This window comes from Eurosta solidaginis, chromosome 3 (assembly GCF_040869045.1).
Source record: "Eurosta solidaginis isolate ZX-2024a chromosome 3, ASM4086904v1, whole genome shotgun sequence".
NCBI lineage: Eukaryota > Metazoa > Arthropoda > Insecta > Diptera > Tephritidae > Eurosta > Eurosta solidaginis.
In genome coordinates this window covers 109,794,424-109,805,138 of record NC_090321.1, presented here as the reverse complement: position 1 = coordinate 109,805,138, position 10,715 = coordinate 109,794,424, and the positions used below count along the sequence as shown (strand labels likewise).

The following is a 10,715-nucleotide window of genomic DNA, read 5'->3' as shown; positions in this document are numbered from 1 at the left end:
TGTACCCAGAGCAGGTCTGCAAACCAAATCTTGCCATGAGCTTAGCCTCTTGAGGAAGGCTATGTTGCAAGTGCTGCTGGGTTTCTGGCGCAGAATACGAGACAGCCTTAGGCGTAAACAACAAGGTGCCACAAAAGATTTGTAAAAAAGATTTATTAAGACACACGCAGCCAAATTAATTTGCTGAGCCAGGATTAGGTTCTGGACCCGGATTGGGTTCAACGCCTTCATGGAGCAGTCCCTCTGCAAAGATCTACTGGGGGATGACAACTTGTGGGAAGGCCGCAACAACTTGATTGGGGTAACGCAAAAAAGACAGCCTTTGGTCGGGTTTTCCCGTCTATCGTGGGAAGCCAAACATATATTGCGATGCTCTTTAGCAATGCCAAAGGGCGGGTAAATTAAAAAATTGTTTTTGAAACTCATTTTAGTTTTCATAATTAAATAGAATTTTATTTTATTTATTTTCTGACCAACTTTTTAACATTGAAGTCTACCCCAAGATCGTACATAATCGACCACAATTCACTAGATGTCACACCATACCACAAAGAACGCACAACAAGTACAAAGAGAAGTAGCTCACGTATTCGTAAATGTTTCTTCTTCAAATTACTGCGTGACCACCAACGCCACCGACTTTCATTTGCTCCATTTTGTTTTTGTTTTGTTGAGCTTTCGTTATTAGCGTTGTTGCCGCTACCGTATTTTTATGCGAACATACGCAGTTCCTCCCGATGTCCAATAGTTTTTGGTGGGGCAGGCTCTTCCCATTTACCCAATTCGGCATCATAATATTGAGCAGCACGGAATGGTCTCAATTCCCATGGTACTTGATCTTCCATAGCTGTCAGTTGAACACCCAAATCCTCTAAGCATGGTACATCTGCGCGCACAACATCGGTAACAAATTCTCGTTCAACACGTTCCAAACACAAATTGCCAATGGGTGCCCCAGGACAAATAAGCTCTGCAAATTTGGTTTTGAGGACGAAGGTAGGATCGTAACGCATGTCGTAGCGCCAATAGCCCCACCATTTTGGATCTTTACGCATAACACGATGGAACCAGTCAACCAATTAACTCAGCTGATAACGTTTGGGTCTGTAAAGATAAAAAACATTTTAGTATACGGTGATTGCAGGGACTGCCTTGATTTCTTTTATGAGAAAGCTAGGGACAGGTGAGTTGGAATAGGAAACAATATATCTTCTAATCTATGTTATTCTTACTCTCCTTACCTGCCGGGATGGCTTGAAGATTCAATGTGGTCATACCAAATCGTTCCCGAGATGGTCGGGCCAGTACCTTAATGGTGCTTGTTACCGGAAAGTATCGTATCTGCATCTGGCAAAGGACCATCAACACAACAGGCCTTCGAGGAGTGTCTTTATCGCTACAAAAACAACAACAGGCTATCCTCGAACTAACTTCGCTACAACTAGCCATAGTAGGGATTCAAGGGGTTAATAGGCGAAATACAAAGCTTTATAGCTTAAAAGCTAATAATAAAAAATGTTAGCTAAAACTCACCCTACAGCTTGGTAAACTTTTCCAGCGATATCAGGATCCTTAGCGCAATTGAAAATAACCTGCACAACATCAGATACATAAACTGGTTGCTTTACAGTACGTTCCCCAGCATACCAAAGTGGCATACCACGGAACTGACGGCGCCATACGTGAGCATAATAACGTAGAAAACGATCCTCTGAACCATAGATGTCTGCTGGCCTAATAATTGTTGCGTCAGGGAACTCATCACGCACTGCGCATTCACCATGGTATTTACTCTTCAAAAATTGACTGCCCCCTTCGTTAGTATAGCTTATTGGTTCGGGGTTAGCATTCAGAGCGGATAAATTAATTAACCGCTCATCGCCAGCTTCCTTGAAAATCCTATTTAAATGGCATAGTTATGCGCGCACTCAGTACGAAATTTTTAAATAATCCAAAGCAACCAAGCACCAAGAACATCATTAAATTTAAAATTCTTTGTCTCAAATTCACAGCCAATTAAATTAATTACCACATTTCAATACTTTACAGCATCACGAATAGCCTTTTCGTCTCTTAAATCAAAAAATTGAAACAGGACTTGTCCTAAATCGCCACATACATTGAGACGTATGGCCTCGCCGTGATCTCACGATTGGGTAAAATCATTTGGGTGCCGGATTTACCCAACTTATTACACACATATCGTCCCACGAAGCCGGTACATCCGAAGACGGTTGCAACAATGCCATTGAAACTGCTGCGTCCGCCGGTGCCCCGTCGCATAGAACTCAGGTTAGTGGTGTTGAGAGGACGCGGAGCATCGTACGCAGAAGACACTTAAAGATGCAGTGCCTTGTTGTTCTAAAGAAAGTAAATTTAAACATATAAACAAATGGATGGTTTTAGCTCAAGAAGTTACATAATTTTTATATTTATCATTTTCTTATTTTGATTGGCTTTCATTTATACTTGCTAACTGCCTTTTGCGTTGCAATATTACTGAGGCCATGTTTCGTTAACTCCTATTTGCTCGCTCCCGAAAATAGTGCTGTTGTTGTTGTTGTAGCAGTGCCGAAAATAGTCTTCTAAGGCAGTTGAGTTGGGTATAATTTCCGAAAAGTTTCCAAACCGTCGTTCCTAACTAAAAAGCTGCAATTATACAAAAAACAACCCCACGTCTAATTTATAAATGTCAAAATTTGACGTTCTTTTTTGCGTGCCAACAAATTTTGGGAAATCACTTTCAAACTACAATAAAAGAAATTTTCATTATATACCGTTCACATAAGTTTTTCTATAATAGTTGATTTTTAAAATTGGAAGGTTGTCAGAGGAAATACACAAATCACCAACAGAAAAACAGAAGATCAAAGGAACCAAAATCAAGTAAGTTTTAATGCGATATGGGAAAAGCCATTTTCTGGGAAATCTAACATCATTTTCCCATATTGCTACACACCCATTCATTCATTTTCATTATTGGTGCTACAAAATCTGCATCATTCAATCTGTTGTAGGATTTGCTTTAATATAATTTGAATTAATAAAAAACTATTATTTACAGGATATCGAAAATGTATCCCCATTATCGCCAGAGGTAATTTCGCGTCAGGCAACAATAAATATTGGCAGGATTGGACACGGTAAGTCCACTGTTGTGAAAGCTATTTCCGGAGTTCAAACGAAAAGCTATTTTTTATGTAATGCCACGACAGCAGCAGCAACAACCTATCTGCCAATGCCACAACAGTCGGGCTATCCACCACAACCTGGTTCACCTGGTTGCCCTCCACAACCTCAACGTCAAGCTATCTATAACAACCAAGTGCACCAGGTGGTTAAATGATGCCACCAACACAACCTGAACAGACGCCAATGCCCAGTCAGCCACCCATACCGGGTCAACCCCCAATACCCGGACGTCGTGGTTATAATGTATGCTAATACAACTAATATATTTCAAATATTACTGATGATTATTTTTTTTTTTTTATTTTTAACCACCTGCACCTGGTACTGGTATATATCAACAGCCGCAACAGTAGCCCAACGCCGTTTAGATCCCGATCAGATGCCTAATCCTATAAGCGTTATAGTTGAAAATCAAAATAGCGCTGGTGGTGTTTTTATTACTAATGAACAAGGTTTAATACCACCATTGGTGACCACAAAATGTGTTGTACAAGATCAGGGTAACTCCTCGCCACGTTACGTTAGGTATTGATATTCGAAATTAATTTCGAAATTAATTTTTTGTTTGGCATTTACATTGATCTTTCTCGTTTCCAGGCCTTTTTATTGCATACCTGCAACAGCTTTGTCCTTTACACTTACCATCTCACCAATGGAACGCACGGTTTATGGTGAATATGAGCCACCCATTGTAAATTTTGGTGAAAATGGGTCTAATTAGATGTAATCATTTGCAAGGCTAAAATGCAATTTGTAGATGCTGGTCGTCGTTTCCAATGTTAATGTAATGTGTAGAGTAACAACAGATGGTAAAAAAAATCTTTCACTTTTACTTGTGTTCATTGATACATATTTTTTCTCAACAGTGCCAACTGAATATTTCCAACATTTGGGCCACACCGGACAGCGTGTCGATAAATATGAACGTCCTGAACTGGTATTTGGTACATGAGTTTTTGTGTAAAAAATATTTGGGTACCGATAGCTCTTAAGGTAGAACCTCAACTCATATCCAACATCAATACCTCGAATTCAATGGTGAACGCTGTACGCACTACATTGGATTCACACAGTATGGACAAATATATTGTTAATTCCAGTGGTAGGGCCACAATCTCAAATGATGGGGCAACCATTATGAAACTATTGGATATTGTGCATCCAGCCGTAAAACTCTAGTCGACATCGCCAAATCTCAAAATGCTGAGGTAAGTTTTTTGTTATATTAGAATGTGTAGAATAAAAATGTTTCTCTTATCAGGTCGGCGATGGCACCACTTCAGTAGTACTTTAAGCATGTGAAATCTTAAAACAAGTTAAGCCATATGTTGAGGAAAGCGTGCATGTACGTATCATCATTAAAACTATACGCAAAGCATTACTATTATGCATGACCAAAATATGACATGGCTGAACATGTCGAAGCGCCAATCAATGGAACAACAACGTGCTTTATTGAAAAAATGTTCTGCCATAGCAATGCCCTCCAAACTTATTCAACAACAAAAATATTTCTTTTCTAAAATGGTTGTGGACGATGTACTTTTCTTTGGTTGATCCAACGTCATGCAAAAAATTTAAATCGCATTAAATATAGAATGGGAATTCAAGGCTGAGCGTGACAATGCTGAAGTACGTATTGATAATGTTCAAGAGTATCGGAAAATTGTTGATGCTGAATGGCGTATTCTGTACAATAAACTAGCCAAGTACGACGCCAATGTTGTGTTATCTAAACTCCAATTGGTGATGTAGGTGCACAGTATTTAGCAGATCGTGAAATGTTCTGTTAGGGTACCAGAAGAAGATTTGAAACATACAATGAAAGCTTGTGGTGGTTCTATTATGACTACAGCTAATGATATTAATTCAAGTGTTTTGGGTCAATGTGATTACTTTGAAGACCATCAAATTGGTGGTGAATATTTCAACATTTTCCAAGGTTTGATAGTGGGTTTGACATTAATTCTATTTTTATAGTTTATAATTATTTAAAGGTTGCGTTAATGCTAGAACATGTACATTGATTTTACGTGGCAGTGCCTAGCAATTTTTGGAAGAAACTGAGCTTCGTTACATGATGGTACAATGATTGTGCAGCGTACAATTAAACATGATTCTATTGTTGCTGGTAAGTCAAAATACAACTTGAAAAAAATGTCTAATCTTAAATTGTTAAATAATATTCACCCCTATTCTGCATTTCGATTACGTTCCCGTTCTACGCTCCGCTTAAATCGAAGTTCGGTATTCTGCATTACGACGGAATCGTAACGAGAAGAGGAAGAGCAAATGATTTTTCGAAATCAGCTGTTTGTACGGAATGTGTGAACAATGGAACAAAATAAATTAAAGAAAATTTGTAAAAAACACTGAAAAACGTTAATATTTTATTATCCAAGCCATTTTGTACAAAGAAAAGGAATAGAATATATTGCCGCCGTGTTATATTTTTTTTAATTGAAGAGCTTTCATAATTGTAAGTGTATTTTTGTTGTTCTTTTGTCCAATTCCCTGCCTTGGCCACCAAGTTTTGTTAAAACGTATTCCTGCACGACATTTTCTGAATTTTATGGATGCTAATTTCATTGCAGTGGCCTAAAATACTTTATGAAGATTTATTTATTCTTTCCGCAAGGATTGTTTACGTTTTCGCTTCAACTTCCTCTACTCCGGCAGCTTGCTTTGGCATTAACTGGACCCAACGAACAGACACAAATTATAGCTGTCTATTATAATGGAAGCAATAGCCTCGGCATTATTTGTGGAGTTGGAAAGCAACGCATACGAAAATGGCCAAGCGAGAATGGAAAGGCAAATATTGCGAGATTTGTGTAATCCATTCGAGATGTGTGACGAATTGTAAGATATTTAACTTAAAAGTGGTAAAGTTTAATGACTTATTTTCTTATTTAGGTTCAAAAAAACTTTCGACTCTATAAGGATGCTTTCAAGTATGTGTTAGATACTTTTGCGGGGCAAATACGTCCAAGAATTTCGACATTGACATGTTGTTTTTGACCTGGAAACATATAAAAAACAATCATCATCAAGCCTTTTACGTTTCTCAACAAGTTTTACTTACATTTTTGCTAAAATTCTGTTATAAATTAATAAAAAAATAAAAAGAAAATATTTTTCCGCCAACCAATTTTCAACTTAGAAAAACGGAACTACGATCGAAATGCAGAATACACAAAATCGAACGATTCGAAGTTGGATCGAAAGAGATTGGAACACAGAATACCAAAATCGTCACATCGAAAAAATTCCAATCCAAGTCGAACTGCAGAATAGGGCTGATTATGAAAAGATTGTGTCCAACTACGGAACAGAGCTGTAAAAAGATTGAATAAATTGAGTGTGCATTCTCTCAGCATTCTTTTAAAAAATTGAAATGAATGTAAACTTGAAATGAATGCACACTTTTTTCCATTCAGTACTAAATACTTTTTCCCTAGGGTTCTTTTTTTTTTATACTTTTAAACCAATTTAGGAGTTGGGTGCAAAAAAAGGCGTAAAATTTATCTATAGAAATAATAGCCCCTTCTAATTATTCAAGTAGTTTAATATTTAAGAATTCATGAGCTTAACACCGGCTTATAATAATTGAATATTCAATCTTTATTTTTGAAAAGAAAGAAAAATTTACTGGCGCACTGCGATTTAGCAAAGGCTTCACTGATATTCGAACCGCGAATCATACGGTGAAACTGCAGTTGCCTTAAATCAGCGAAATATGCCAGTAAATGTTTCTTTATTTTCAGTTTCTCTTTAAACTTCGCAAAGACAATCTATTGCTTTCTTGCTATATGTCAAAATGGTTCTATATGTCCTACTTATTTTGCTGTAGTAAAATGGATATTGTAAATGAATACTTTGTGCATTGACCAAATAGAGTAAATTGTGGATATTTTTTGCCGATAATATAACAAAAACAAATACTTGCGTTTAAGTCGTTTAAATTTAGATACATCAAAGTATATAGGTCTATCAACGATTTCGTTGGAGCTTCCTAATTCCGAGAACTTCGATAAATATGTCTAATTCCATGGCATCGTCCTACAGGAATCCAGGCTTTTTCCATTCACCTTGCGGCCACCGTGGTGTGATGGTAGCGTGCTCCGCCTACCACACCGTATGCCCTGGGTTCGAACCCCGGGCAAAGCAACATCAAAATTTTAGAAATAAGGTTTTTAAATTAGAAGAAAATTTTTCTAAGCGGGGTCGCCCTCGGCAGTGTTTGGCAAGCGCCCCGGGTGTATTTCTGCCATGAAAAGCTCTCAGTGAAAACTCATCTGCCTTGCAGATGCCGTTCGGAGTCGGCATAAAACATGTAGGTCCCGTCCGGCCAATTTGTAGGGAAATTTGACTAGCTCCATCGGATTACAGTTTTTTACAGCTGATATTTTGACATTGTTTGACGGAATATAAATATAGGACCCGAGTGATTGGGAAGGACCATTAGTGTCTCTGCCTATTTGCATGGCATTTGTAGGTTGAATTCTATCTTACTTGAGCAGATTTGTATTCAAAGTTAATTTTCTTTGCTATCAACAAAGCTACAACTACCTATAGAGCCTATTTTAAATGACTGTAATTAGAGGCGTTGGTTCCACATTACAATTAAAGAGATGGATGGTGTCACGTGGGGACACATTGCAAGCGGGGCATACATTATGTATGTGGGGGTTGATTCTGGATAGGTAAGAGCTTAACCTGTTACAATATCCAGAACGAAGTTGAGCAAGAGTGATAGGCTAGCTGCAAATTTGCTTGGAAGTAGGGGAGCAAAATGGCTTGACGCGTCTTTGCTACTGGCAATAGGAGAGGTATCGGACGATACGACTCTCCTATGTTAGTATTTGGAACCCTCTTTCCCTAGGTTTTTAAGCATCGGCATGGCTATGCCGTCTGGGCCCACTGCTTTGGATGGTCTAGCGTGACCAATGGCATCTTCAACCCCTCTGGCGGTGATAGTAGTTGGTGACGCGCTGAATTTATGTTTATATGCGTGTCTGTTGGCCCTCCGTCTATCTTTGTCGACCGTAGAATGCATTACATATTGACGGCAAAAAGCGCTCGCGCATTTTTTCGAATCCGACAGTACTTTATCGCCGAAGGCGATGGAAACTTTGTCATTATGCTTAGAAGGATTCGATAGGGACTTTACGGTGGACCAAAGTTTACCCACACCGGTAGAGAGGTTACAACCGCTTAGGTGCTCCTCCCATTTCGCCCGCTTGTGTTCATCCACAAGCAATCTGATGCGTTGGTTTATATCCCTTATTTGGGGGTCGCCTGGATCAAGCTGTCTTATAAGGTCACGTTCTCTCGCTAAGTTTGCGGCCTCCGCCGGGAAGTGGGCCGGATTTCGGGAATTCTCCCGGCGGGAATGAAACGAGCCGAGGCGGATTCAATGACCTTGCGGAAAGCACGCTCCCCTTGGCTGGCATCCGCGGGATAGGGAGGGCAGCAAAGCGGTTGTCTTTCAAGGATTTGTATTCGTCCCACTTTCCTTTTTTAAAGTTTATGAAAGTGCGTTTTTCTGTGACGATGAAATCGGCAGTGCGCTCGAGCGAAATAAGTATAGGCAGGTGGTCGGATGCCAATGTTACAAACGGCTACCAGTTGCTGCAGTTTGCGGAGTTCTGCGCTCACGATTGAAATATCAGGCGAATTGTGACAGCTTCCTACCATATGTGTGGAGGCGTCTCCGTTTATTGTGCAGAACGTCGTTTCTTCTATTTGATCCGCCAACATCTCATCCCTACTGTCCGCCCGCAAGTTTGAATGCCATAGATCGTGATGGGCATTGAAATCGCCTAAGATAATGCGATTGTTGCCAGTGTGCAAGGCGCTGATATTAGGACGGTATCCACTGGGGCAACAGGTGGGAGGAGGGATGTAGATGTTGATGGTTTGCATCGCCTGACAGGACAGATAAGGCTTGACGTTCTAAGACTCTGTCCCTGCGGTCGATGTCGGGATCAAATATATGATATTGCACAGAGTGGTGTATGATAAACGCGAGGCCGCCTCCATTTCCGCTCATGCGATCTTTTCTGTGGACATTATACCCAGAACAGGTTTGCAGTGCAGATCTTGCTGTGAGTTTAGCCTCTTGAATCGCAGCAATGCGGATGTTGTACCGCTTCATGAAATCGACTATCTCCGTGATCTTCCCAGTTAGTCCATTACAGTTTAACTGCAGAATTCTGAAGTGCATAGGGGGAGACGTCGCCACTCTGGGAGTAAGTGACGGGTGACTACGCCTGGGTTGAGGAAGGCCAGGACGCAACTGCTGTTGTGGCTTTGGGACTGGGCGTCCTTGGGCAAGCATTGGGGTACCCGGTAGATTGGGTTTGCGACCTGGCAACATGGCGCAATGAAACCCGTCAGGGGGTTGCCGTCGCGGAGACCAGAACATCTAGGAAAGTGGCACCGCCATCAATCAGATGTCTGTTGGGATGCCCAGGTTCCTGGGTATAGGAGACAGGCCGTGGCGGTTCTGAGGGCAGTATTTCCGCAGGCCTGTAGCTTCTTCCAGTGGGTAATCTTTAGGCTTGGCGACCATATGGTGTAGGAAACAGTAGTGAACCCTTCTGGTGGTGAAGATAGCTATTGATATGTAGAAGTTAAACAGAAGTAGAGATAGGACACCGGTTTGAATGCGAGTTTTTTTGAAGTTATTTCAAAAAAAGCGTTGAGGATTTTTAATATCTTAGGTACCTTCGTACATGTTTCTGAGAATGAAGAATGAGACCTATTCAAACTCAATTTTCACCAGGACAAGGCCGCTGAGACTTTGCTATACTTTAACATACAATACTTTACCCCTTTTTAGCACAACTATCATTTTTGATTTTATTAAATTTTAAAAAATGTTTCTTCCTCTACAGTTCAGCATATCTTTTGCCAACACAGTTAATTGCCACCAATGGATATTGCGGCGAGCGATTGATCAACAAGACGATTCCACGACACCTTTGAGTATTCTTGATCTGAAAACTAATATGCAACGAATTTGTACAGCAAACGAACAACACACACTGAAATAATCTTGAGTATCTAATAATTCTAAGCTTTTTCCTATGTTCCTATTCTAAGCTTTTTATGCTATATTTAAAAAAAATATTCAACAATCGCATAAAGTTTGCAAAGATTTTTGTCAAAAATTTTTAAGAAAACTTTATAAACTAGATGTATAACAAAAAATATTTGAATATAAATATTTGCTGATGAATTTAACTGACAGTATCAAAACCATCAACTAAACGGTCCTTATAAATATTGTAATCACATAATTTAAAACAAAATATTACTATGAGTACCTACGTTCATTATTGCAAAATCACGAAAAAAATAAAATTGCATAAAGTACCCTCAATATAAAATTATTCCACTGAATGTATATATCGCATATAAGAAATGTCAAACTGAAAAATTTTAAATCGGTATTTAAGTGTAAATCGATCCATGAAAGCATCGTGAAATAACTTTTTTTTTGGTAGTTAATGTTA

General features: G+C 39.4%; 2 long non-coding RNA genes and 1 pseudogene across 2 annotated transcripts; 2 read left to right on the top strand and 1 right to left on the bottom strand.

Annotated features, from left to right (window-relative positions):
• Positions 1 to 439: 439 nt before the first annotated feature.
• LOC137246587 (NADH dehydrogenase [ubiquinone] 1 alpha subcomplex subunit 9, mitochondrial-like) lies at positions 440 to 2,509 on the bottom strand (annotated as a pseudogene).
• A 204-nt stretch (positions 2,510 to 2,713) lies between these two features.
• Positions 2,714 to 3,382, top strand: LOC137246589 (uncharacterized). The gene is made up of 3 exons (XR_010951581.1): positions 2,714 to 2,886; positions 3,065 to 3,143; positions 3,219 to 3,382. It is a non-coding gene; the product is annotated as an uncharacterized lncRNA (long non-coding RNA).
• A 157-nt stretch (positions 3,383 to 3,539) lies between these two features.
• Positions 3,540 to 10,438, top strand: LOC137246588 (uncharacterized). The gene is made up of 6 exons (XR_010951580.1): positions 3,540 to 3,717; positions 3,790 to 4,001; positions 4,059 to 4,400; positions 4,454 to 5,134; positions 5,190 to 5,323; positions 10,095 to 10,438. It is a non-coding gene; the product is annotated as an uncharacterized lncRNA (long non-coding RNA).
• Positions 10,439 to 10,715: the final 277 nt, after the last annotated feature.